At 40.3% G+C, this 27,589-nt stretch overlaps 1 protein-coding gene, 1 long non-coding RNA gene and 1 pseudogene across 3 annotated transcripts in view; 1 reads left to right on the forward strand and 2 right to left on the reverse strand.

Annotated features, from left to right (window-relative positions):
- Positions 1-249: 249 nt before the first annotated feature.
- On the reverse strand, positions 250-27,332 carry LOC147152414 (uncharacterized). The gene is made up of 3 exons (XR_015085787.1): positions 27,280-27,332; positions 1,469-1,605; positions 250-1,143 (listed from the first exon to the last, which is right to left on the reverse strand). It is a non-coding gene; the product is annotated as an uncharacterized LOC147152414 (long non-coding RNA).
- LOC147152415 (uncharacterized) lies at positions 12,257-14,707 on the reverse strand (annotated as a pseudogene).
- spdl1 (spindle apparatus coiled-coil protein 1) overlaps positions 26,564-27,589 on the forward strand; it is a 67,274-nt gene continuing 66,248 nt past the window's right edge. For both annotated transcript variants that reach the window (XM_086024188.1, XM_086024189.1), the window contains exon 1: positions 26,564-26,721. The gene's annotated coding sequence lies outside the window, so the exon portion shown is untranslated. The remainder of the gene's footprint in view (positions 26,722-27,589) is intronic.

Consider the following 27,589-nt stretch of genomic DNA (forward strand, 5'->3'; position numbering starts at 1 on the left):
TGACTTTTATTGCCGTTTTAATAATTACTTTACAAGCGGCTCGGATAATGGAGGGATGGAATTTTATATTGATTGTGATTGAGTCTCTTTAGATCTGAAGAGTTCAGATGTTGCGGCAGCTGCCTGAATGATTTCCCTCTTTTTTAGGAGATGTCTCGACTCCTGTCGACCTGCTGCCGCTGCATTTTCTGTTTCCACGGCAACATTCCACAGCTTGACTATACTAGTGGACACTGTCGTGTTCTTTGATCGAACAAAATAATACGTGGGACAACTGTGAACTTATCGGTAGCTTTTTACTTTTCTTCAATACTCAAACTGCTTGCCTCGCCACAGTGCATGTCCAATACATCACGTCTGGTCCGTGACCAAAGTTCAGTATAACCAACAAGATAATTCAGTCTACTGTAATTTTGTTGACACATCTCCCTTTGTTAAAAAACAAATCAAATACTTTTTGTTTGTTTCACACTTGTAGCTGGTGCAAATCAACTGTTAAACTTTTGTTTTCTTTTTGCTTTACCAATTACATCATATAACATTAAACACTTAGCTTGTATTTCTTTACAAAACATTAACTCTTAATACCACGGTTATGAACATTCTGTGTATGTATGGTTTTAACTGTTCTTTACAGATCTACCCTTTTAGGTTTGATAATGGCTCTTCCTGATCTAGTTTTCACAACATCAGTATTTACAGGAGAAACAGGAGGAACACTTGATATTTGTTTCACCTGCTCTGAAGGTACATTTGACTCACTCTGCTTTTTGTTACACTTTTCATCCAAAGGTGAATGTAAAGGAATCAAATGCATGCGATTGTGTCTCACTGTTCCCTGTGGTAAGTCCACTGTGTAAGATCTTGGCGTCGCGTGACTTCGGATAACAGTGCCTGGTGTTTTTGCATCTGTCACCTACACTTGTTCTCCTGGTGACAAGTTACACAGAGGTTTTGCTCTGTGACGTTTATTGTAGTTTTAAATGTCCGACATCCTCTTCACCCTTTCCTTTTGAGCGAGCGTGACACTGTCTGGCAGTGCCGGGTCCAACTGCGAAGGGATGGTTGGCAGTGTTGTCCTCAGGCGACGACCCATGTGTAGTTCATTCAGCAGGGCTGTACCCATTCTGAAGAGGAGTAGCTCTATAGGCAAGAAGAGCTAATTGAAGGATGACACTCCTCAATGTCAATATGAGTTTTTAATGACAGATGAGGAAGCCCTCCATCAAAACAAATCAATAGTAAGGATGTGAAAAACAATATAAATCTACCAACCTTGACAACTGCAACAGATTAACAGTAAACCTCCTGCATTCAGCAGTAGTGGTCTAGCTATCATCTAACTAACAGCAGGGTAACATGCTCATCACTAAGCGTAATTAAAATAATACACAGATATTGCGGGCATAAAGATGACAATAATACAGGAGTGTCAGGAGTGTCAAATAAACATCAGGCAAACACTTACAATAATCAAAGGAACGGCTCTCCAACATCGTAGAACGCACGTCTGCTTTCATCCGTTGGGATAGTGACACTGAGCCAAATAACGGCAGGTGCTTTCATCTAGCACCGCAGGCATGACAATCAATCCGACACTGCCACCTAAGTGGAGGGTGAAACATCCTTCAGCATGTTTAGGCGAAACACCTAAAGTTTGTAGACGATTGGATAAAATGTCTAGGAGGAGTTTGTTAAAGTATGACCTTTACCAAAATGGCAAGAATGTCACCCTATTCCAAAATAAGTAAAAATGGCGGACTTCCTGTAAGATTTAGCCAATGGCTATAGGATACTTTTTTGTAGGTCTTGGGCTGTTACAGATGTCTCCAAATTGTCACAGACCTAAGTAAAATGTAGAACCGTGAATGCTTCCTTAAATGTGTAGAGGGATGTAGAGTGACATTTTTTTAAACAAGCACATGAAATGTCTACAGTTTTTTATTTGTATGCCATGTCTAATGTATGTGCAAAATTTTCACGAGTTTCACAGGTTTAGACACTCAAAAACTGCATCATTTTCCGCCATAAACATTGCATTGCCGTGGCAACAGCGTGCAATGAAATTAAAGTCTTTCAATAAATTTTCATCTTAACCAGATTTAGATGAAACACAGGAATGATGAAACACAAAGTTTTATGCTCAGACCCCGTCATCGAGTGTTTCGAAAACGTGAAAGATTTTTCCCAATTGTTTTCCAACGTGATGAGATGGAACAACCCAAATTTGAAGTCAATCGGGTGAACCATCTCGGACTTGGGGGCAAATGTATGACCCCTGTAAACGTGCACAAATGGTACAAAGTTGTACTTTCAAATACTCATTACTAACTTTCTGGACAACAAAATGAAAAGATTTCAATAACTTTTTATCTTAAACATCTTTAGATGAAGCATGCAAAGTTTGAAGACGATCGGATAAATGCTCTAGGAGGAGTTCGTTAAAATATGATCACCGTGAAAGTCACCAAAAATTTTGACAATTCCAAAGGAAATTCAAAATGGTTGACTTCCTGTAAGGTTTAGCACATGGCTATAAAAGACATTTTTGTAGGTCTTAGGCTGCTACATATACCAGCAAATTTTCACAAATGTAGGTAAAACGTACAACCTAGAATCCTTCGTTAAGCAGGAATTATAAAACGCAAAGTTTGAGGCTCAGCCCCGTCATATAGTGTTTCGAAAACGTAAAATATGTTTCCCTATTGTTGTCCCACGTGATGAGATGGTACAACTCAAATTTGAAGTCAATCGGGTGAACCATCTCGGACTTGGGGGAAAATGTATGACCCCTGTAAATGTTCACAAATGGGCTAACGTTCTACTTGAGAGTCCGCATAACTCACTTCCTGTACATATTCGGGCATGGATATCAAAGACTTTTTGTACGTCTGGGGGTACAACACATGCCTCCCAGTTTTCATAGCCGTAGGTCAAACTTACCGGGACTTTCCTTTGATGAAAGCATCGAGGGGTTCTTGGGGGACCCCGTTTTTGAGTATTCGAGTATTGAGACTTCAAAATATCAAATTTGTCGCCAGGCTCGATGTGTGTGCAAAGTTTGGTGAGTTTTCGTTCACGTTTAGTGCCTCAAAAACTCAAGCCTTTACGGAGAATAATAATAATAATAATAATAATAGGTGGCACGGTGGTCGACTGGTTAGCACGTCCGCCTCACAGTTCAGACGTTGTGGGTTCGATCCCGCCTCCGGCCTCCCTGTGTGGAGTTTGCATGTTCTCCCCGTGCCTGCGTGGGTTTCCTCCGGGTACTCCGGTTTCCTCCCACATTCCAAAAACATGCATAGTCAGTTGATTGGACACTCTAAATTGCTCCTAGGTCTGATTGTGAGTGCGGATGTTTGTCTCTGTGTGCCCTGCGATTGGCTGGCAACCAGTTCAGGGTGTCCCCCGCCTACTGCCCGAAGACAGCTGGGATAGGCTCCAGCACGCCCCGCGACCCTTTTGAAGACAAGCGGTACAGATAATGGATGGATGGATAATAATAATAATAAGAAGAATTTCTACGAAAACAATAGGTTCCTTGCAGCTTTCGCTGCTCGGGCCCTAATAATAATAATAAGAATTTCTACAAAAAAAAATAGGGTCATAGGGTCCATGCAGCTTTCGCTGCTCGGGCCCTACTAATAATAATAGTAATAAGAAGAATTTCTACGAAAACAATAGGGTCCTTGCAAGGCCCTAATAATAACCAGAGCTGCGAGCAACTATAACGGGCCCTCGCAACCCTGGCCAAATTGAGGTACTTGCAAGTCGGGGTCATTGCAAATCGGGGTACGTGCACATAGGTTAATAAGCATAAATAATGTCGGCATCATTTTTTTTTATAGTGCCTCATCATGGCATCAGCGTACGATGAAATAAAAAGCTTTCAATAACTTTCATCCTTACACATGTTTAGATGAAACACAGAAAGTTTGAAAACTTTTGTCGGTCTTAGGCTGTTAAATATGCCACAAAATTTTCAGAGATGTAGGTGAAACGTACAACTCAGAATCCTTCGTTAAGCAGGAATTATGAAACGCAAAGTTTAATGCTCAGCCCCCATCATATAGTGTCTTGAAAACGTAAAATATTTTTTCCTATTGTTGTCCCATGTGACATATACCACCAAATTTTCATAGATGTAGGTGAAACGTACAAACCAGAATCCTTCGTTAAAAAGGAATTATGAAACTCATAGTCTGATGCACAGCCCCTGTCATCTAGTGTTTTGAAAACGTAAAATATTTTTCCCTATTGTTTTCCAATGTGATGAGATGGTACAACCCAGATTTGAAGTCAATCGGGTAAACCATCTCGGACTTGGGGGCAAATGTATGACCCCTGTAAATGTGCACAAATGGTCCAAAGTTTTACTTTCAAATACTCATTACTCACTTCCTGGACAGCGAAATAAAATGATTTCAATAACTTTTCATCTTAAACATCTTTAGTTGAAGCATGCGAAGTTTGAAGACGATCAGATAAATGCTCTAGGAGGAGTTCGTTAAAATATGACCACTATGAAAGTCACAAAAAGTTGCTAATTCCAAAGTAAATTCAAAATGGTTGACCTACTTTAAGTTTTAGCACATGGCTTGAAAGACATATTTGTAGGTCTTAGGCTGTTACATATACCACCAAATTTTCATAGATGTAGGTGAAACGTACAACCCAGAATCCTTCGTTAAAAAGGAATTATGAAACGCAATGTTTGATGCTCAGCCCCCGTCATATAGTATTTCGAAAACGTAAAATATTTTCCCTATTGTTGTCCCATGTGATGAGATGGTACAACTCAAATTTGAAGTCAATCGGGTGAACCACCTCGGACTTTGGGGGCAAATGTATGACCCCTGTAAATGTGCACAAGGGGTCCAAAGTTGTACTTTCAAATACTTACTACTCACTTCCTGGAAAACACAAAGTTTTCAATAACTTTTTATCTTTCAAAAACGAAAAATAATTTCCCCTATAGTTCTCCCACGTGTTCAGACGTTACAACCCAAATTTGAAGTCAATCGGGTGAACCATCTCGGACTAGGGGTCAAATGTATGACCCCTGTAAATGTGCACAAATGGGCCAACGTTCTACTTGAGAAAACTCATAACTCACTTCCTGTTAAGGCATGGGTACCAAAGACTTTTTGTACGTCTGGGGGTGCTACACGTGCGTCCCAGTTTTCGTAGCCATGGGTCAAACTTATTGAGGCATGACTTTCATGAACCACAGGCCAAAACATTGCGACAAATTCCAAAGTAAAACCAAAATGGAGGACTTCCTGTAAGGTTTAGCACATGGCTATAAAAGACAGTTTTGTAGGTCTTCTGCTGTTACGTATATCACCAAATTTTCGTAGCTCGATGTGAAACATACAACCCAGAATACTTCATTAAGAGAGAATTATGAAACTCAAAGTTAGATGCACCGCCCCCGTCATATAGTGTTTCGAAAACGTAAAATATATGGCCCTGTTGTTGTCCTAAGTGTTGAGATGGTTCAACCCAAATTTGAAGTCAATCGGGTGAACCGTCTACGACTAGGGGGCAAATGTATGACCCCTGCAATTTTGCACAAATGGGCCAAAATTGTACATTAAAATACTCATAACTCCCTTCCTGTACATGTTTGGGCATGGGGACCAAAGAATTTTTGTAGGTCTGAGGTCTGACGTGCCTCCCAGTTTTCATAGCCGTAGGTCAAACTTACCGGGACTTTCCTTGGATGACAAAACCGAGGGGCTCTTGGGGACCCCATTTTTGATTACTCGAGTATGCCGACTTTAAAATATAAAATTTTTCACCAGGCCCAATGTGTGTGCAAAGTTTAATGAGTTTTCGTTCACATATATGTTATTCTACACCATTCAACTTAATTCTTCTTCTTCCTCGCACTTTTTTGGCGTACTTCTATTTCCACATTTTTCAACCAATTCTCGCCATTCCAACTTCAATGTATTCCAAAAATTCACGGCACCCGGGTGTCCTTTTTCTTTATTAAAAAAATGTACAGTTTCCCCCAAATTCCCAGTTTTTCACCCCCCAAAAACCCATTCATTTCCAATGGCATTTCAACCTTTCCCATTTCCACCATTCCAATTTAAAATTCACAAGATTCAACTCATTCAACTCACATTGGTAAAGCTATTCAACACACCCACAATTCCTATTTCCCAAAAATGCAACTTATTCACCTGTAAAAAAAACACAAAATTCCACTATTCATTCCCATTGCAATGTTCAACAATTCACATGTACACCATTCCAATTTGAAATTCACAACATTCATCTCATTCGACTCATATTGGTCAAGCTTTTCAACATACCCCAAATTCCTATTTCCCACACATTCAACTCATTCACCCTGAAAAAAACCCCACAATAATTCAACTATTCACCATTAATTTCCATTGTAACGTTCAACTTTCATATTTACACCTTCCCAATTTCCACAAATTCAAGTCATTCAACTCATTAAACTCACATTCAGCTTTTCAACACCACCAAAATTCGTACTTCCCACACATTCCACTCATTCACACTTAAAAAGCCCACAAAAATTCAACTATTCACCATTAATTTCCATTGTCAGATTTAACTTTTCACAATTATACCTTCCCAATTTCCACAAATGCAAGTCCTTCAACTCATTCAGCTCACATTCAACATTTCAACACCCCCAAAACTCCTACTTTCCACACATTCAACTCATTCACACTTAAAAACCCACAAAAATTAAACATTTCACCATTCATTTCCATTGGAACGTTCAAATTTTCAAATTTACACCATTCCAATTTCCACAAATTCAAGTCATTCAACTCATTCAGCTCACATTCAGCTTGTCAACACCCCCAAAATTCCTACTTTCCACACATTCAACTCATTCACACTTAAAAAACCCACAAAAATTAAACTATTCACCATTCATTCCCATTGGAATGTTCAACTTTTCACATTTACACCTTCCCAATTTCCACAAATTCAAGTCATTCAACTCATTCAACTCACATTTAGCTTTTCAACAGTACCAAAATTCGTACATGCCACACATTCCACACTTAAAAAATCCACAAAAATTCACCATTCATTTCCAGTAGACCAGTGTTATTGCCCCTTGGTCTACCCAGTGCGGCGGCCATCTTGGACAGGGACATTAGCTTGACTGCTGATACTCACCCCGAGGTCTCCCCAATGCGGCGGCCATCTTGGGCAGGGACATTAGCTAGACTGGGGACACTCACCCCGAGGTCTCCCCAGTGCGGCGGCCATTTTAGGCATGGACATAAGATAGACTGGGGACACTCACCCCGAAATCTCCCAGTGCGGCGGCCATCTTGGACAAAGACATTAGCTAGACTGGAGATACTCACCCCGAGGTCTCCCCAGTGCAGCGGCCATCTTGGACCGGAACATTAGCTAGAGTAGGGATACACACCCCGACTTCTCCCCAGTAGGGCAGGGACATTAGCTAGACTGGGGATACTCACCCCGAGGTCTTTCCAGTGCGGCGGCCATCTTGGACAAAGACACTAGCTAGACTGGGGATACTCACCCCAAGGTCTCCCCAGTGCGGCGGCCATCTTAGGGAGTGACCCCTAGTGACCCGGAAGTGACCCAAATGACGTGAAAATGAACCGGAAGTGACCCAAATGACCAAGAAATTAACCGGATGTGACCCAAATGACCCGAAAATGAACCGGAAGTGACTCAAATGACCCGGAAATTAACCAGAAGTGAGCCAAATGACCCTGAAGTGACCCAGAAGTTTCCCAAGTGTACCCATAAGTCACCCGGAATTGACCCAAGTGACCCGGAAGTGAAGTGTTTCCTAACTTCCTATTTTCTTGCTCCCCTTCTGCTTTTTATGTCCTCATTCCAGGCCATTGTACATCATTCGCGATCATTCAACTTCATTCAACTATATTCCACTTCCTTCAGCGTTATTAAACTTCATTCTCACTTCATTCAACTTCATTCACCTTTATTCAACTTCATTCAACTTCATTCCACTTCATTCCACTTTAATCAACTTCATTCGGCATCATTCAACATTATTCAGTGTCACTTCATCCAACTATTACACTTTATTCAACTTCATTACAAAGCAATCCGCAGTTTCTGCGGAGCTTCCTTTGGCTTCACACGCAATTTCTCCAGGAATTGCATTCTCTAGTAATGATAAGAATTTCTACAAAAACAATAGGCTCTTGCAGCTCTCGCTGCTCTGGACCTAATAATAATAAGAATTTCTATGAAAACAATAGGGTCCTTGCAGCTTTCACTGCTCGGGCCCTGATAATAAGAATATCTATGAAAACAATAGGGTCCTGGCAGCTTTCGCTGGTCGGGCCTTAATAATAATAATAATAAGAATTTCTACGAAAACAATAGGGTCCTTGCAGCTTTCACTGCCCGGGACCTAATAATAATAATAAGAATTTCTACGAAAACAATAGGGTCCTTGCAGCTTTCACTGCTTGGGCCCTAATAATAAGAATTTCTACGAAACCAATAGCGTCCTTGCAGCTTTCGCTGCTCGGGCTTTCGCTGCTCGGGCCCTAGTAATAATAATAAGATTTTCAACGAAAACAATAGGGTCCTTGCAGCTTTCGCTCCTCGAGACCTAATAATAATAAGAATTTCTATGAAAACAATAGGGTCCTTATAGCTTTCATTGCTCGGGCCCTAATAATAAGAATTTCTACGAAATCAATAGCGTCCTTGCAGCTTTCGCTGCTCGGGCTTTCGCTGCTCGGGCCCTAACAATAGGGTCATTGCAGCTTTCGCTGCTCAGGCCCTAATAATAATAATGAGAAGAAGAATTTCTACGAAAACAATAGGGTCCTTGCAGCTTTCGTTGTTCAGGCCCTAATAATAATAATAATAAGAAGAAGAATTTCTACAAAAAAACAAAAGGGTCCTTGTGGCTTTCGCTGCTCGGGCCCTAAATAATAATAAGAATTTCTACGAAAACAATACAGTCCTTGCAGCTTTCGCTGCTTGTGCCCTAATAATAATAATTTCTAGGAAAACAATAGGGTCCTTGCAGCTTTCGCTGCTCGGACCCTAATAATAATAATAAGTTCTACGAAAACAATAGGGTCCTTGGAGCTTTCACTGCTCGGGCCCTAATAATAATAAGAATTTCTACGAAAACAATAGGGTCCTTGCAGCTTTCGCTGCTCGGCCCTGATAACAGTAATAAGAATAAGAATTTCTACGAAAAAGATAGGGTCCTTGCAGTTTTCGCTGATCGGGCCCTAAATAATAATACGAATTTCTACGAAAACATTACAGTCATTGCAGCTTTCGCTGCTTTTGCCCTAATAATAAGAATTTCTACGAAAACAATAGGGTCCTTGCAGCTATCGCTGTTTGGGCCCTAATAAGAATTTCTGCTAAAACAATAGGGTCCTTGCAGCTTTCGCTGCTCGGGCCCTAATAATAAGATTTTCTATGAAAACAATAGGGTCCTTGCAGCTATCGCTGTTCGGGCCCTAATAAGAATTTCAACTAAAACAATAGGGTCCTTGCAGCTTTCGCTGCTCGGGCCCTAATAATAAGATGAATTTCTACGAAAACAATAGGGTCCTTGCAGCTATCGCTGCTCGGGCCCTAATAATAACAATAGTAATAAGAAGAATTTCTACGAAAACAAAAGGGCCCTTGCAGCTTTTGCTGCTTGGGCCGTAATAATAAGAATTTCTTCGAAGACAATAGGGTCCTTGCAGCTTTCGATGTTTGGGCCCTAATAAGAATTTCTGCTAAAACAATAGGGTCCTTGCAGCTTTCGCTGCTCGGGCCCTAATAATAAGATTTTCTATGAAAACAATAGGGTCCTTGCAGCTATCGCTGTTCGGGCCCTAATAAGAATTTCTAACAAAACAATAGGGTCCTTGCAGCTTTTGCTGCTCGGAACCTAAATAATAATAAGAATTTCTATGAAAACAATAGGGTCCTTGCAGCTATCGCTGTTTGGGCCCTAATAAGATTTTCTACGAAAACAATAGGGTCCTCGCAGCTTTCGCTGCTCGGGCCATAATAATAATAAGAATTTCTACAAAAACAATAGGGTCCTTGCAGCTATCGCTTCTCTGGCCCTAATATTAATAATAATAATGAGAAGAAGAATTTCTACGAAAACAATAGGGTCCTTGCTGCTTTTGCTGCTCGGGCCCTAATAATAATTTGTACGAAAACAATATTGTCCTTGCAGCTTTCGCTGCTCGGGCCCTAAATAATAATAAGAATTTCTACGAAAACAATACAGTCCTTGCAGCTTTCGCTGCTTGTGCCCTAATAATAAGAATTTCTATGAAAACAATAGGGTCCTTGCAGCTTTCGCTGCTCGGGCCCTAATAATAATAATAAGTTCTACGAAAACAATAGGGTCCTTGGAGCTTTCACTGCTCGGGCCCGAATAATAATAAGAATTTCTACGAAAATAATAGGGTCCTTGCAGCTTTCGCTGCTCGGCCCTGATAACAGTAATAAGGATAAGAATTTCTACGAAAAAGATAGGGTCCTTGCAGTTTTCGCTGCTCGGGCCCTAAATAATAATACGAATTTCTACGAAAACAATACAGTCCTTGCAGCTTTCGCTGCTTGTGCCCTAGTAATAAGAATTTCTACGAAAACAATAGGGTCCTTGCAGCTATCGCTGTTTGGGCCCTAATAAGAATTTCTGCTAAAACAATAGGGTCCTTGCAGCTTTCGCTGCTCGGGCTATTATTATTAACAATAATAATAATAATAATAATAATAATCATAATAATGACGAGCACATCCACCTCACAGTTCAGAGGTCGTGGGTTCGATCCCGGCTCCAGCCTCCCTGTGTGGAGTTTGCATGTTCTCCCCGTGCCTGCGTGGGTTTTCTGGGTTGATTGGACACTCTAAATTGCCCCTAGGTGTGATTGTGAGTGCGGATGTTTGTTTGTCTCTGTGTGCCCTGCGATTGGCTGGCAACCAATTCAGGGTGTCCCCCGCCTACTGCCCGAAGACAGCTGGGATAGGCTCCAGCACTGCCCGCGACCCTTGTATGGATAAGCGGTATAGATAATCGATGGATGGATAATAATGACGATGATGATGACGAGGACGAGAAGGAGAAGCAGAAGAAGAAGAAGAGGAGAAGAAGGAACGTTCCAAGGTGGCCGAGTAAGTAGACGCTTACTACCGAGCTCTGCAAGAAGAAAGATTATAACACGGTGGAAAACAAATTTGGACTTCGTTCAAGACATATACAGCTTTATTTAAGACAACATAAAGCTGTTGCGCCCAAAAAGATAACGAAATCACACCTATTTGTGAGAGCAAAAGGCCATTGGAAAGCGCCAAAGGGAAGCTAATGCTAACAGCACCGTTAGAGCGGCTCGCAATGCTCTCATCGATAATTGCCATGACTACACTGCCTCACTGGCTGTTTCATTGGCAGAAGATATGGATGAAGAATTTCCAGCTCTTCCTCTCACACCCAGTAAGTCTCCAGTGCCAAAGAAAGCTATGCACGAAAGACGGCATGCAGAAAATGTGGACAGTATTGCCAGTTTGTCGGAGCGAATCAATGCCAGATCAGATTCTCTTCCTATGAAGATGGAAGGTCTTAAGAAGACTATGGACTTCGTATGTGAGGAAATCAAAGATGTGAAAGAAAAAGTGGTCAATTTAGAAGCAAAAGTCTCTAAAGTGGAAGTCCGTGTCGAAGCGTGCCAAAACGAATTGTTGAACTCAAGAGGTATTCACAGAGGTGGAACCTCAGGCTCTTTGGAGTGAAAGAAACAGACAGAGAAGAATTGGGGAAAGTCATCATTGGGATCTGCCAAGCAGTGTTACCAGAATACAAGACCTGCCTGCCCAATACTGTGGACATTGTACACCGCCTTGGTCCCAAACACCAAAGCAACAACAACAAACCCAGGGCAGTCATTATCCAGTTTGCTGAAGATCTTTCTAAAGAAAATCGAGAACGTCGGAGTATGCTGTGGCCCATTATTGAAAAGGCTCGCAAGGAAGGTAAAAAGGCCTACTTTGTGGGCTGCCGCGGATTCGTCAAGGGCTCAGAGGTTTCCTATCAGGTTCACACCAAGTGAGACATTAGTAAACAATGTACACAATGAGGAGAGAAGACACTCTACAACAAAATTGTCTTTTTACTTGCAAGGAGAGCGCAGGGAAGTGTACGATTACAGTTCCTAAAACCCTCCGCCCTCCTGCGCCCCCTCTCTTTTTATTTTTCTTTGGTGTCCCTGATTACAAAGGTGTTCCAGCTCTAAGGGCAAGGGGAGTGAAAGCAGCTGGAACACTATGAACTTGTTTTGTCTATGTGTGTGTGTGTGGGGGGAGGGGGGGTGTGGGGGTGGGGGTGTGTGTGTGTGTGAGCCATTAACATACATATGTGAAAGCAAAGCACACCAAGCAAGTTGGCCTAATGATAAAAATCAAACATATGAATAATAAAATGCATTATTATTCTTACATTCCCCCCTGTTTTTATATTATATAAATCTAAACCTACAAAGCTAACAGGCTTAACCAAGAAAAATCAAACACATGAATAATAAAATACATCATTATTCGTGTATAGTATAAAACTAAACCTACAAAACTAACAGGCTTAATCATGAAAAATCAACATGAATAATAAAATGCATTATTATTCTTACATTTCCCCCCTGTTTTTATATAATATAAAACTAACTATAGTATAAAACTAAACCTGAAAAATCTGATTGAAAAATCCAACACCCGAATCATTATATACAACATTAATCACATTCCCCCCTGTTTCTCTTACATTTGCACAATCCTCATATCATTGAATAGACCCTCCACAAAGGCTTTAATCTACTGAATCACTCTCATGAAAACAAATGTAATTACACCCGAGGTTGTCAATGTAATTTACTCATGATCTCCAAGACCCGGAAAGAGATCTGGAAGAGAAAGCGAAATGTCAACAGGAGCATCAAAACAAGTGTCATCAGTGTCATCATTACTCTCAACTGTACGATAAAGCAATAACGGATAAACATCGTTCAATTTGGACGTCGTAGGTGCAATAGCTGTAGTGATCAACCGGTTGAGCAGTGCTCTAAGACAAGGAATACAACAACACCCACACAACGTGAGGATAGCTGCAAACACAGCAACAGAAACCAGGACAGAGGAAACCAAGTCCTTGTATCTACCAAATGTTCTTTCCCACCACTCCGTCCAAAGAGACGTGTCCACTCTAGAGTGCTCCTTCATCTTCTGGTTGAGAACGCGGAGGCCATCGATGGCCCTGGTGAGGGACCCCTCCGGGGCCGTGTTGTTAGGTATGAATGTACAACACCGGTCGCCAAACATGGCGCACACCCCACCCTTTCCGCCAGGAGCATGTCAACCGCTATGCGGTTCTGGAACATCATGAGAGAGAAGGCTGCCAATTGTTCTTTGATAGCAAAAAATCCTGCTTCAGTATAGTTGCCCAGTTTCTGCACATTGTAGTGGAGGCAGTTGATCCTGTCAACATTTTTATTCAGCATGATCCAAATAAAAATGGACTCCCAACCAGCTGCAATCTGATCAACCAGTTTATACTCATCTGGTACACCTCGAGGGACGCCAATAGCATCAATATAGGTCGGATCTCCATCCCTCCAGGAAGCACTACGCCGACTCCTAAAGAACTCGTCTCGCGGAATGTGCGTCAGAGCTGCCCTCTGGATATCCTCTACAGTAGATGGAAAAATAGTAACAGGTAAGAGCAATGACAGTGCACAAACTCTTGAAGCATTTCTCAATGTGTCATATAACCACACACCACCACCACACGTCACTGCGCGGAATGAGAGGTGTAGCATCCAAGCGCAGGTGGGCGCACCAGGTGTCACACCAGGCGGCGTTGATCGACCCCAAATTTGGGCCTGTACCGGTGAAATTCATACAAGAAAAGTTGTTTTTTGCAACTATTGCAGAAAATATAGGTTTATCCCGCACAGCCCTTGCCAGCGGATAAATTGAATCCCAGGAAGTGCAAGTGGAATTCAGATTTGTTTTGGTCATAACTTAGATAAGACAATTGTGATCTATTTTCGCAGGTATGATACGTAATAACAGTCTCGGTCCTAGACACGTAACGCAACTAAAATTGACTCGACTTGCAGCGTTTTCTACCAATAACATCCAATTGTTATGTTGAACTATCACACCTGTAATTTGTTGCATTTCCCAGCCAAAATCAGTTTGAGGAACATGTTTCGTCACTATCTTAGAAATCAGCAGAAATGACCTTCTTACAATGTGATAAGTGTATCCACGTGCTCCTCTCTGCAAGCTTCAATGTTGCGTGGTAATTGTACGGCATCTAACAAATGTTGGAGTAATTGAGCATGTGTCACTGCTCTTCCCGTCGATGTAATCATGCCTCTATTGCGCCAGTATTGTGCAAAGATGTGTACTGTTGCAAATGCGTATTGGCTATCAGTGTAAATTGTAACATCCTTATTCTGGCATAATTTACATGCCTCTATTAGTGCAACTAATTCAGCAGCTTGAGCAGAATAATGCGACGGCAGTGATTCTGCTTTTAGAATTTCATCTTTCGTAACAACAGAGTAGCCAGTCCATGTTTTCCCCAAAACATCCTTTTTAGATGACCCATCGACAAATAGCGTGAATCCCGTCCCCAATGGCAAATCCTTTAAGTCAATTCTACATTTCGTTGATTTTTTCAGCCAGTTCCATGTCACCCCCAACCTGCCCCCTCACTGCCACCGGCCCCGTCTCATCGTCCTCTTTTCTATGAAACAACACCTTGTCCAACTTTCTTGGCCCTTTCTCACGCTTTTGCGCCAACACTCTCCAAAAGTCTACGTCCTCATACCCATCCTTTCTCATTTTCGCTTCATTGTTTTTACATTTAGTCCGTATTTCATACTGCAGGTTCACAAATTTTTGTGTGTTAAGATGGAAACTGATTGACTGAATTACGGTTTATACAAGTCACATGCTCGACATCGATATGCAGCAAAGCAATGTTCCACAATCTATACCATCCTTCCCCCCTGAAAAGACGTGACAAAGAGACGTGACAAGGCCCACAACTCTTAATTGCTACCCACGTAAACAGGCCTTATGGAAGGATGGTGTCACCTTCTTTACTACATATGATTCAACATTTCCTATTACCCAGTTATTTTCCCAAAAGGTTCACTCACTATTTTGCATGTCTGTCAGTATTGCGTCGCCGAGTGGCGTGTTATCATCTGGTATTTGGTCTACTGAAAGTACGCCATAAATGCCAACAGATGTTCCTTCCGTGTGTGTGTGTGTGTGTGTGTGTGTTTTGTCTCATTACTGTTTGAGAAAAATGTAACCTTCTCTTGCTACCCCGTTTGCATACATGTCTAAGCGTTATTCCATCATGAAAAGTACTTGCCATGTCTTTCACGTGTACACATTGTCTAAGCGTTATCTTATTATGAAAAGTACTTCCCGTTATATTAATGCATTATCTCTGTCTATTTTCTGCTGTCCCATTAATTATTCCCACCAATCCAGCACTTCGAGGGTGGTAAGCACCAAGATTCTCAGATCAATGTGAACCATCACTCCTATTTTCTCCACAATTTGGTCAACAAAATGGGTACCACCATCATTGAACGTTTTTTAAAAAATGCCATATCTGGGGATGATATCCCTGCAAAGTGCTTTTGCCACCGTTAACGCGTCTGAATGTTTGGTATAGGGAATAGTTCTAGCCATTTTGAAAAAGCATCTATGATGACCAAACAATAGTTTTCTCCTTACTTCGGTTCAATTAAAAAAAAAATAATAATAATAAAAATAAAAATATGAATAAGATGAAATAGATAATGTGGTAAAGTGTTACTTGGTCTCAAGTTACCTAGTATACTGTGTCTTGCACATGACAAGCATGCCCTACAAGCATGCCTTACAGAAAGTATTGGAATCAGAATCAAAGTCATAAGTCGTATAATGTTGACTCATTAGGATCATTCAACTCAGCAGCCCATTCATATGGATATTTAGGTAAAATAAGTAATCTGTTTGGCCAAACACAGATGTCACCTGGTAATGTCGCACCAGTGTTTTATTTTATCTTATTTATTTATTCTTTTTTTATTATTTAAAGTTATTGTTCTGCTTCAGGACTCTGTTGTTGCATGCCATTTAATATGCCCTTGTGTAAATTCATATGTCTTTCACTGCTAACACATGTGTTTATCCTGTAGCTGGGTCTGTAGCTGTCTTAACCTCAAATGTGTTCCCATGGGACACACTGTCTGTGCCTGATGTGTGTGTTGCACACTTGCAGACAGCCAGAGTGTGTGTGCCAGCTGTATTGTGTCTAAAAGCTTTGGTAAGAGTTCTGCACGCATAACTGGCTTGCCCGTTGATGTTACCATGCCTCTAATTCTTCCAATACCATGCAAAGGTTATCGCCATTGTGGCAAACGCGAGAACTCGAGTTATTTCTGCCAACACATGCACTGTAAAAATCAAGAAGTTCAGTTTATAACAAATAAATAAATAAAAAATATGGAAACTCGTTGCCTTAGAAATGATAAGTAAACGTAACTTGAACTCTTTACGTGTAAACAAACTATCAATTCTGAGTGCACAGTACTACCACCAACTTAATTATTTTGAGTTTATAGCGCTAAATGGTTACAAGGGCTAACACTTGTATAGCGCGCACCTACCTTTGGTAATCAAAGTGCTTCACACAGTGTACCTCATTTACTTTCTGATAATTTTATATTTAAAAACCGGTATGCCAACAAGGATATATCAGCTATTGCATGCAATAAATGTTTTTGTAACAGGAAAACAATAAAAATGTGAAGTTCCAAAGGGATAGATAGCATTTCCCCATAAAAAAATCCAGAAGTTCTAAATATTTAATTTGTTTAAGACATGTAAACTCAAGACAATTAATTTAATTTGCCAGGAATTACTAACAACTTAATTAAAATGAGTGTTTAGAACAAATTATCAAAGAGTGAGTTAGTTCAACACAATACTTCTGAGTAATATGAATGTTTGTGTTTACAGTGTGGCTATCATGTCCTCAGGAAATAGTAACAATGTGGCTGGGTTTAACATCGTGCGTCTCTTTAGTTAGACGTTGTCTCAATACATACAAGGTAAATGTTTCGCTAGTGATAAAAAGATCATGGTCCTTTGTTAAAACAATGCAGAGACTGCACGTGGCACTCTCAAAATCAGGGGATGGAACAAAACTATGGTTGCACTTAAATAACAACAACTGGAAACTGAGGCACCCATCCATTGCTGCATTTGTTTGTACAGCAATGGATGCTGCAATAACTGTTCTTCCACAGTGCGGCAATGCACCGTCCAATTCGAAAGAATTAGTTTCATTTTGTGTCTATCTTGCCGCACCAAAACTGAGGTCGAAAAATGACCTTTACAATCTATCAACTGAATAAGGGGTCGCAATAATTTAAGATAATGCTGTGCTTAACACTAAAATTTTCTTTATTTCACAAAAAATTTCCTGCTTCATTGGTCTACCTTAAAGGTGATGTCATTTGAGGTCTTCACTATTACATTTTTTCACCAATGATTCCTGCATAATTTGGAACCCAGATTCAACAACAATTTGTTAGACCTAAAAAGTGACATCATCCACCCATTTGTTTGATGTTTTGGAGCCTGGAGAATTGCATTTTGTTTTTGTTTTTCTATTCCCCACTACAATTATACTTCCAAAACTAAGATTGCGTCCCAAATATTTGACTTGTTGTTTCTACATCCGTAGTTTATTTTTGCTTACTTTGTCCTCTTCTTCAACCAAATGTTATAATAATGAACAAGAATTGTTCCGCCTTGTCGCAGGGTCAGACAAGAAAGGAGCAGAGGGCCCAGGTGCCCCTCCTTGATGTCTGCGCTGCCGCTCAAGTCACATTATCTTCGTTTCTTACTTTTTGCCCATTAAACGCTTCTGCTATATGATTGATTCCTGTAACACGGCTACTTTATATGTAATTAACTTAACCATTAAAAACGTCGTCCGCCTCACAGTTCAGATGTCGTGGGTTCGATCCCGGCCCTGGCCTCCCTGTGTGGAGTTTGCATGTTCTCCCCGTGCCTGCGTGGGTTTTCTCCAGGTACTCCGGTTTCCTCCCACATTCCAAAAACATGCATGGTAAGTTGATTGGACACTCTAAATTGCCCCTAGGTGTGATTGTGAGTGCGGATGTTTGTCTCTGTGTGCCCTGCGATTGGCTGGCAACCAATTCAGGGTGTCCCCCGCCTACTGCCCAAAGACTGCTGGGATAGGCTCCAGCACGCCCGCGACCCTTGTGAGGATAAGCGGTATAGATAATGGATGGATGGATGGATTAAAAACGTGTTCAGCTATCCATGCGTCTAAATATTGGATCTTATCAGGATCCTGTTTTACAACAAACTTCCAATCCTTACATTGCATTTTATGATTTAAATTTATTACCTATTTTCCCATTGTATAGACGATTTGGTCCAGCTTGCTAACACCTAGGGTGTTCTAAAAACTGGATTTTTATCAGTAGGACAGCAATTCAAATTTCCTGTTGTGGTCATTCTCACTACAACCTTTTCAGGTGGAGAATTCTTGCTTCTGCATCCACACCAGTCTGCTGTTCATTATCCTACTACATATACTACTAATTATACTATACTAATTATATGGAATAAAATACCTAGTGGTATTTCAATTCGCAATCACTCTGTTCACTTACACACTTCACACAGGGTTTCACAACCGATTTGCACAAACATACACACACCCAGAATTCAAGTGTACACAGGCCTTCGCCATCCTTTATTATTGTTATTATTATTATTATTATTATTATTTTCTTTTTTTAAGCTGGCCAGCAAAGTCATATTTTGTTATCCAAAGGTTTAAGTGTTGTATTTTGGAAGGACAGTGACGCTCTACAAATGTCCAATCTTTGCATGCGAGGTTTTGTTTAGGATCACTTTTATCACCAATTTTACTGTTAGTTTTCCCCCATTCTTTTGACTGTCTGTATCTTTTTTGACCTCCATTACAAATTCTATTTTACCACTAAGATGCAAGTTAAAGTTGTTTTTCTTTTCTAAGTTCTCACTCAGGTTAAATATTCATATTGTTTATATTCTATACTTTTGCTTTCCTACTGGCTGGGTTTTTTTTTCACCTGGTTTGTGAAAGCTGGATTTTCAGTCAATTGCATTTATGTTAATTCTTATCAAGGTTGTATTTTGGTATTCTGGTAGCAGTGCTCGGTCCCTTACTGTCATATACTACTTTCTAATCTTTAATCTTGACTTGTTGGAGTGTTTGTGTTTTTGTTTGTTTGTCTTAATGTCATTGTCATTTGTATCCCTTAATGCCAGGGGTTTAATACATCTTTGTAAACATAAAGCCTTATTTTTATTTGCCAAGAAATCTAAAACTGACTTTTGTTTTTTTCAAGAGAGTCATTCTGTAGCTGCAGATGTAAACTTCTGGAGATCCCAGTGGGTTAACCAAGATACATGGTTCTCACATGGTTCTGTAAGATCTGCTGGTGTCACAACACTGAAAGGTATTTTTTGCGGTAATGTTTTACTTACGGAGTGTGACTCTTTAGGTCATTATGTTTGCCTTATAATTAATTGTGGGAATTCTATCTTTATTACAATTAATGTGTATGGTTATAATACCAAACATGAAAATGACAAATTACTTTATTCATTAGAAACCAAATTAACACTTTGGCTTTCTAAATATCCAAATGCAACCTTATAATAGGGGGAGACTTTAATGTTACTTTAGATAATGCATTGGATAGATGGCCCATAAGACAAAATTCATCACATTATGTAAAACTGGAAAATTTTCTGGAAAAATTTAGTCTTATAGATATATGGAGAAAGAAGTTTCCTGATGATGGACTTAACTTGGAGTAACTGCTCAGGTTCTAGACAGTCACGCATTGATTTCTGGTTGATATCCAACAACTGGCCTGAAGACAGAGTTACGGTCGATATTCTTACAACACCGCTTACTGACCATAGGGCAATATACATTCAACCACAACTCTTCACTTCTGAAAACAATCCTCAAAGATCATCATATTGGAAATTAAATAGTTATCTTTTTAGAGCATTCTGCAGTAAAATCTGAAGTTGCAAAACTGATTAATACATTTTTTAACAAGGCTGTAAGTGAGGGCATATATGGTGCAAACTGGGAATTGTTTAAGTTTGAGACAAGTCAATTTTTAAGAAATTATGGAGCTAAATTGGCAAACACCAGGGTAGTAACAGAAGAACAATTAATAATTCAAATTACCTCAATCTACCAACAACCCCCAAAACAGGTCACTGAAGAAGATAAATCACTACTAAGACAACTCCAACATAAACTGGATGAACTTTATCGTTGTAAAGCTGAGGGTTCCTTCGTCAGGTCCAGGAAAAAATGGCTTGAGAAAGGTGAGCAGAACTCTGCTTTTTTTTTTTTTTGCTTAGAAAAACATCACTCAAAAATCAACACAATCCATCAGTTAAAAATCAATGGTACAATCACAAATGATGCAAAAACAATTTCTAGGTTCTGTGGTGACTTTTACGCAAATTTATATGGTTCAAACTATAATGCAGAGAGCACTCCACTTTCTGGACTCAGTGAGAAATACAAAAATCATAGAATCCTCAGATAGACTTCTTTGTGACAGTCACCTAACTGTTGAGGAAGTTGTGAAATCCATTGCTTCTCTTAAAAATAACAAATCACCTGGAACTGATGGTTTGGTTTCAGAGTTATACAAAGTTTTTTCAGATCAGATAGCTCCATTTCTATTACAAATATTTTTGGAAGGTATTGAGAATGGTGCCCTCGCCCCAAGTTTTACTCAAGGCCTCATAACATTAATTCCTAAACCCAACAAAGACACGCTATATATTGACAATTGGAGACCTATTTGTTTGCAGAATAATGATTACAAAGTTATGGCTTTGATACTCGCGAAAAGAATAAAAGACGTAATAGACACAATTATAGATGAGACGCAATCTGGCTTTATGAAGAACAGACATATCTCTAATAATGTAAGGCTTGTCTTTGATATTCTCGACTACTCTGACCTAGTCCTTGGTGATGTGTTTATCCTCTTTTTAAACTTCTATAAAGTATTCGACACAATTGAGCATGACTTTCTATTTCTATCTCTGAAAAAATTTGGCTTTGGGGATTATTTTTGCAACAGTGTTAAAGCTTTATATACTAATGCAAATGGCTCTATTAAGATTAAAAATGGCACGACACAGAGGTTTAGTGTTGTCATGGTCTGCTCTTGTTGTGGTCATGTTTTGTTTTTGTTGTTCCCAGTTGCTCCGGTAGGGGCAGTAGGTGGATCCCCTGCAGCGCACCTGTTCGTAATCTTAATCAATGGAATATTTAACCACTGCCAAGAAGACAGCTCCTTGTCGGATTATTCCTCTGCTTGCTCATGACCATAGCATCAAGTATTGAATTTTCTAGATGTTCTCTCATATTTTCGCCATGTATTTTGCTCCTTTTGTTGACTCAAGTTTTTCGCCATAGTAAGTATTGTATCTTGTGTTATTAAAGCTACCCTCGGTTGAACTTTTTGGAATTGGTGTGACCTTGTCCTTTTACGTCAAGCAATTTTCATTATTTCTTTCCTTGCCTTTTGCAAGCATTTTTGGTTGTTCTCGTTTTCCTGGTTTTGTCATACCAGCGCCTTTAGTTGCTCTTTGTCGGTCTTGCATATTTTTTCTAATAAACCGTTTTTGCTCAAAACACCATCTGAGTCCACACTTTTAGAGTCTGCTTTGGTTCCGGGTCCTCCCAGAACCCTGACAGAATAATCTGACCATGGACTCGGATCGGTTTATGAAAGCACTGGCCAGCCAAGGACAGCTGGTGACAGAGCTGCTGCTGGTGACAGAGCCCTGCTGAACAAATGGCGAGGAGAGTTAGGGACACGAATAGAGCAGCCAAGCCCCCAAGCTGTGCCAACATTCACGTCACCCACATTTCCTACCGGGATGTACCCACCCATGGGTGGGAACCGTGAAACCCCCTACCTCACCCATCTCATTATGGTGGGGAACCTGGGTTGTGCGGTCAATTTATACATCATTGCAGTCTAATGTTTGATCAGCAGCGCTTTACTTACGCCCAGGATAGCACCAAGGTGGCTTTCATGATTAGTTTGACTGGCCAGGCTAGTTCTTGGGCCGTGGCCATGAGCAATTCCCGTCCTGAACTTCGGTCTTCCTTCCCGGACTTCCTTGCTGAGTTTCGGCGGGTGTTCCACCATCCAGTCTGTGGGAAGGAGGCCGGAGGTCAGTTATTGGACTGTTGTCAGGGTAGTCAGTCAGTTGCTGACTATTCCATTGCCTTCCGTATCTTGGCGGCGGAGAGTGGTTTTGATGACTGTGCGTTACGTGCCATCTTCTGCCGTGGCTTGAGTTCCTCTCTGAAAAATAAACTGGCAATCCATGATGATACCACGATTTTGGAGGAACTCATCAGTCTTGCCATTAGACTGGACAACCGCCTTCGAGGGAGACATCGGGAGCGTGGAGGGGAGCAGCTCCATACCCAGCCGAGGTCGTTCCATATCGACCAGATGCCTCCGAACCACGAGACTGCGCAATCCAGCCATCCCGAGCGCCACACAATTCCAGGAGGTGTGTCTAGGAGGAGGAGGTCTAGGACTGATGGAGAGAAAGCGACGGTTCCACGCGCATGCCTGCTTCTACTGTGGTCAGCAGGGTCATCGGGTCTCCACGTGCCCAACCAGACCTCCACGCCGAGCAGAGCCATTTACTTGTATGGGCAACTGTGAGTCAGCCACTCCGCCCAGCAGTGACCGCCGAGATCAGGGTGAGATCGTCTCTGCGCAGACTCTAGAAGGAGAGACTGAGGTCGATGCTCTCCGAGGGAACAGACTCCAACTCCAGGGAGAAATTATCGGCCCTTACCAAGGCCTTGTCATCCGCGCACTCGTTGACTCTGGGGCGAATGATTACTTTATTGACCCGGCTTTGGTTAAGGAATTAGGTTGTCCGGTCGAGTCGTTAAAAGAGGTCAAGCGGGTAAACGATCTTGATGGGCAACTCCTGGCGGAGGTTGAGCAAGTCACGGGGCCTTTGATCTTGAAAATTTCCGGCAATCACGTAGAGAATAGACGCTTTTTCGTCATGCCCATACGAGCCGCACCAGTAGTTTTAGGATTACCATTGCTTAAGACCCACAACCCGGTCATCTCATGGGACCGCCCTGCCATTGTGAATTGGAGTTCCTTTTGTTATGCTCACTGCCTGAGGTCAGCTGTCTAGGGCAGTAAACCTTCCCGGGAAATTACAGTAGAGGAGATTTGTCTCGACAACATTCCCAAGATATATCATGACCTACGTCGGGTATTTAGCAAGGAGCGCGCACAATCGTTGCCTCCCCATCAACCCTATGACTGTGAAATTGATATAATACCCAACTCACCACTGCCTACAACCCGCTTATATCAGATATCGCAGCGCGAACAGCAAGCCTTGAAAGAATATATTGACGATTCGCTCGCAGCAGGTCTTATCAGGCCCTCCAAGTCCCCATTAGGGGCGGGGTTTTTTCTTTATAGATAAGAAGGACAAGACCCTACGACCATGTGTAGACTATCGTGGTCTTAATGAAATCACCGTTAAGAACAAGTACCGGCTGTCTTTAATGGATTCCGCTTTTGCCCCTCTTCAGTCCGCTACGATTTTTACTAAACTCGATTTATGTAGCGCTTACCATCTGGCACGCATTAAGGAGGGGGATGAGTGGAAAACGGCCTTCAAGACTCCTTTGGGGCACTTCGAGTACCTGGTCATGCCGTTCGGTTTAACTAACTGTCTTCCAGAGTTTGATGATGTACTCGGAGACGTTATAAACGTTTTTTGTTTTGTCTATTTAGATGACATTATGATTTTTTTCTTGTAACCTCCAAGAACACCAGCAACACGTTCGGATCATTTTACAGCGGTTGTTAGAAAATCGTCTGTTCGTGAAGGCTGAGAAGTGTAAATTTCACGTTAAGTCAGTTCAATTTCTCAGGTTCATTGTCGAGGAGGGTCATCTTAGAGCAAACCCGGCTAAAGTCCAAGCGGTGGTGGATTGGCCCACGCCCACCACCAGAAAACAATTGCAACGCTTTCTGGGTTTCGCCAATTTTTATTGAAGGTTCATCAAGGGCTATAGCCAGAGGGCGCTACCTTTAACCCGGCTTACGTCCGTTAAGGTCCCCTTTGATTGGAATAATAAGGCAGAAACAGCTTTTCGCATGTTAAAGACTGCCTTCACCAATTTTGCTCCTTTTGTTGGCTCAAGTTTTTCGCCATAGTAAGTATTGTATCTTGTGTTATTAAAGCTACCCTCGGTTGAACTTTTTGGAATTGGTGTGATCTTGTCCTTCTACGACAAGCAATTTTCGTTATTTCTTTCCTTGCCTTTTGCAAGCGTTTTTGGTTGTTCTCGTTTTCCTGGTTTTGTCATACCAGCGCCTTTAGTTGCACTTTGTCGATCTTGCGTACTTTTTCTAATAAACCCTTTTTGCTCAAAACACCATCTGAGTCCACGCTTTTAGAGTCTGCTTTGGTTCTGGGTCCTCCCGGAACCCTGACAAGTGTTAAGCGTGGTATACGTCAAGGCTGCCCCTTTTCACCTTATTTGTTTTTACTCTGTACTCAAATTTTGGCATCTCATATCTTAAATGGTACTCTTCAAGGATTACAAATTTGTGATAGAGAGGTTGTCATCAGCCAAGTGGCTGATGACACAACAATTTTTCTTAAAAACGCCAATCAGGTACCTATTGCTCTTCGTATCATAAGCGAATACTCTAAGGCTTCAGGCTTGACGCTAAATGTAAATAAATGCCAACTCTTACCTGTTAAAGAATGTATTGAACCCAGTGTTTGTAACATTAAGATCCAAACAGAAGCAACTTATTTAGGCCTTGTCATTTATAAAGATGAAAAAATAAGAATGCTCACAAATTTCCTTCCACTAATTATGAAAACACAAACTAAATTAAATCAATGGCTACAAAGAGATTTAACTTGAAAGGTAGAATTTTACTTTCTAAGACGGAAGGTTTATCTTTCTTAACTTATGCTGCTCTCTCACTTCATGTGGATAACAAAGTTTGTAAGGATATCGATCGCATGCTTTTTAACTTTATTTGTAAAAAACGCTCACATTACATCAGAAAGAGTCTGGAGGCCTCAATGTGTTAGATTTCACCACTTTATATAATACATTTAAAGTCAATTGGGCTAAACACTTTATTAAAAACCCAGTTTCTATTTGGAATTTTATTCCTCAATATATTTTTGCTAAATTTGGTGGCTTGAACTTTATTTTAGGTTGCAATTACAACGTAGATAAGATTCCAGTTAAACTCTCTTTTTTCCATAGGCAAGTTTTATTGGCATGGTCTCTTGTTTACAAACACAATTTTTCACCCCATAAATATATAATATTGAACAACAAAGACATTTTGTATAAAAACAAATCACTTTATTTCCCTACCTGGGTGGAGAAACAGGTGATTCTGGTTGGGCAGTTATTTGACAGCAATGGACAACTCATGTCTTATTCAGAATTCTTAAACGCTTATAATTTTCCAATTACACCAAAACAATATGCCATTCTATTTGATGCAATACCTACTGGAGTTAAAATGATCTTCAGAAATAACTCCCTACCACATTATCCTGTTTCTCTCCTCAGTATTTTGCAGACAGAGATTGGTAATGTTTGTTTGATGCAACAAAATAATTCTAACAAAAAGATTCGTGCTCTGTTTTAGAAAAATGCTGTATCTATTCCACATGTTAGTGTCATATCGGAACCAATTTATAACAACCATCAGTTGGAAAAGGGTCTGGTCCATTCCAAATAAATATTTGATCACTAATAAGGTGAAATATTTAAAATATTGCACAAATATTATTCAGCCAACCATTACATCACTAAGTTTAAAAGGGACATTGATGTGAGTTGCTCTTTTTGTGGAAACCACCCAGAGACAGTTCAACACCTGATTTGGATCTGCTCATACTCTCGGACATTTTGGAAGGACTTCAGTAAATTTGTCAGTTTGTTTCTTTATAAAGACTTTTCTTTAAAGTGGGAAAATATTGTTTTTGTTTTTTTCTGAAGTGTACTAACGAATATGCTTTTTTCATAATTAATTTGCTGATACTTAGGGCTAAATATTTCATTCACAAATGCAGTATAGCAGTTTGTGAAGTATAGCAATCACAAACCGACTTTTTCACACTTTCATATTGATACCGTTTCCTATGTTAAACTATTAAAAGACTCTTGTAACGTAAAGGCTCTGAAGACTATAAATACATGTAAAACTTTTAATTTATTCGAATGTTTGTGAAACCCCTGGCATTGTTGTTGTTTTCTCCTCTGTTGTACATTTGTATGTTTAACTAACACATACTGTTTTGTACTTGTTTGGCTAAATAAAGATTTAAAAAAAAAAAAAAACTCTTCTCAAGTCCACCCCAAAAAAAGAAGAGGAGAAGAAGAAGAAGAAAAAGAAGAAGAAAAAGAAGAGAAGAATAGGACGAGGAGAACGAGAACGAGGAGAACGAGGACGAGGACTAGGAGAAGAAAAAAGAGGCTATCGTGTATAGATTATCGTGAGTTAATAGTTTCACTTGTTTTCTGCATTTCTTCGGAGCAAGCTATACAGACTCGTTTAGGGATTATCAGTGAAACTAGAGACCCGAATACAATGTGTCTCATTAATCCTGTCTGAATGTCTTCCGTTGTGGTTTGTTTGAACGCTTTCTCTTTTAATACTTATCAGAAGGTCTTCGAGACTTCTCGCTTGTTATACTTTTTAAAGTTGTAAACCAGGAAGTTGCAAAGAGCATCTGAAGAGTATTAACCCGAAAGGCGTTGCAACACAAAGTAACTTTTCTCATACTATGCCTATACTATGGTTGTCACGATCTGTTTTTGTTTCTGAGACGCTACAACAAACAATATGAATTAAAAAAAAACTGAAATAATCACAGAATTAAATACAACGTTTACAGCATTTAAAACATGAAATATACAATCACGAATGTTAGAACAGTGGTTATCAATCAAGTACTTTTTAAGACAAACAATAAGAGCTTCAAATACAAGCTACATGACCAACATTAAAAGAAGTAGGTTTTATTCCTAAAATGCAGAGCTGGGCACTTTACCTTTTTTGCCGGTGTGTCCTCCGTCAGCCACCTGTAGCCTTCCGGCCTCGTTCCTCCGTCCTTATTCATAAAAATTAGCGTCCGCCCGCCCTGACCCCGTCTTTTTAAAGCGGTTCCGTCGTACGTAATTTTCAGTAAAAAGGAAAATATTGGCGTAAAAAAACAAAAAAATTAAAACTCTTAACTTTGTTGAAATGCCGTTGTTGAAATGCCTTTACGCATGTTTGTTGAATATTTTTTCAGATTTGCATAATGTTTATGTTTTTTACTATTACATATTTTTGATAATAAATAATATATGATTTTAACC

Source organism: Filicampus tigris, chromosome 2 (assembly GCF_054856515.1).
Source record: "Filicampus tigris isolate MCC_2025a chromosome 2, RoL_Ftig_1.0, whole genome shotgun sequence".
NCBI classification, from domain to species: domain Eukaryota; kingdom Metazoa; phylum Chordata; class Actinopteri; order Syngnathiformes; family Syngnathidae; genus Filicampus; species Filicampus tigris.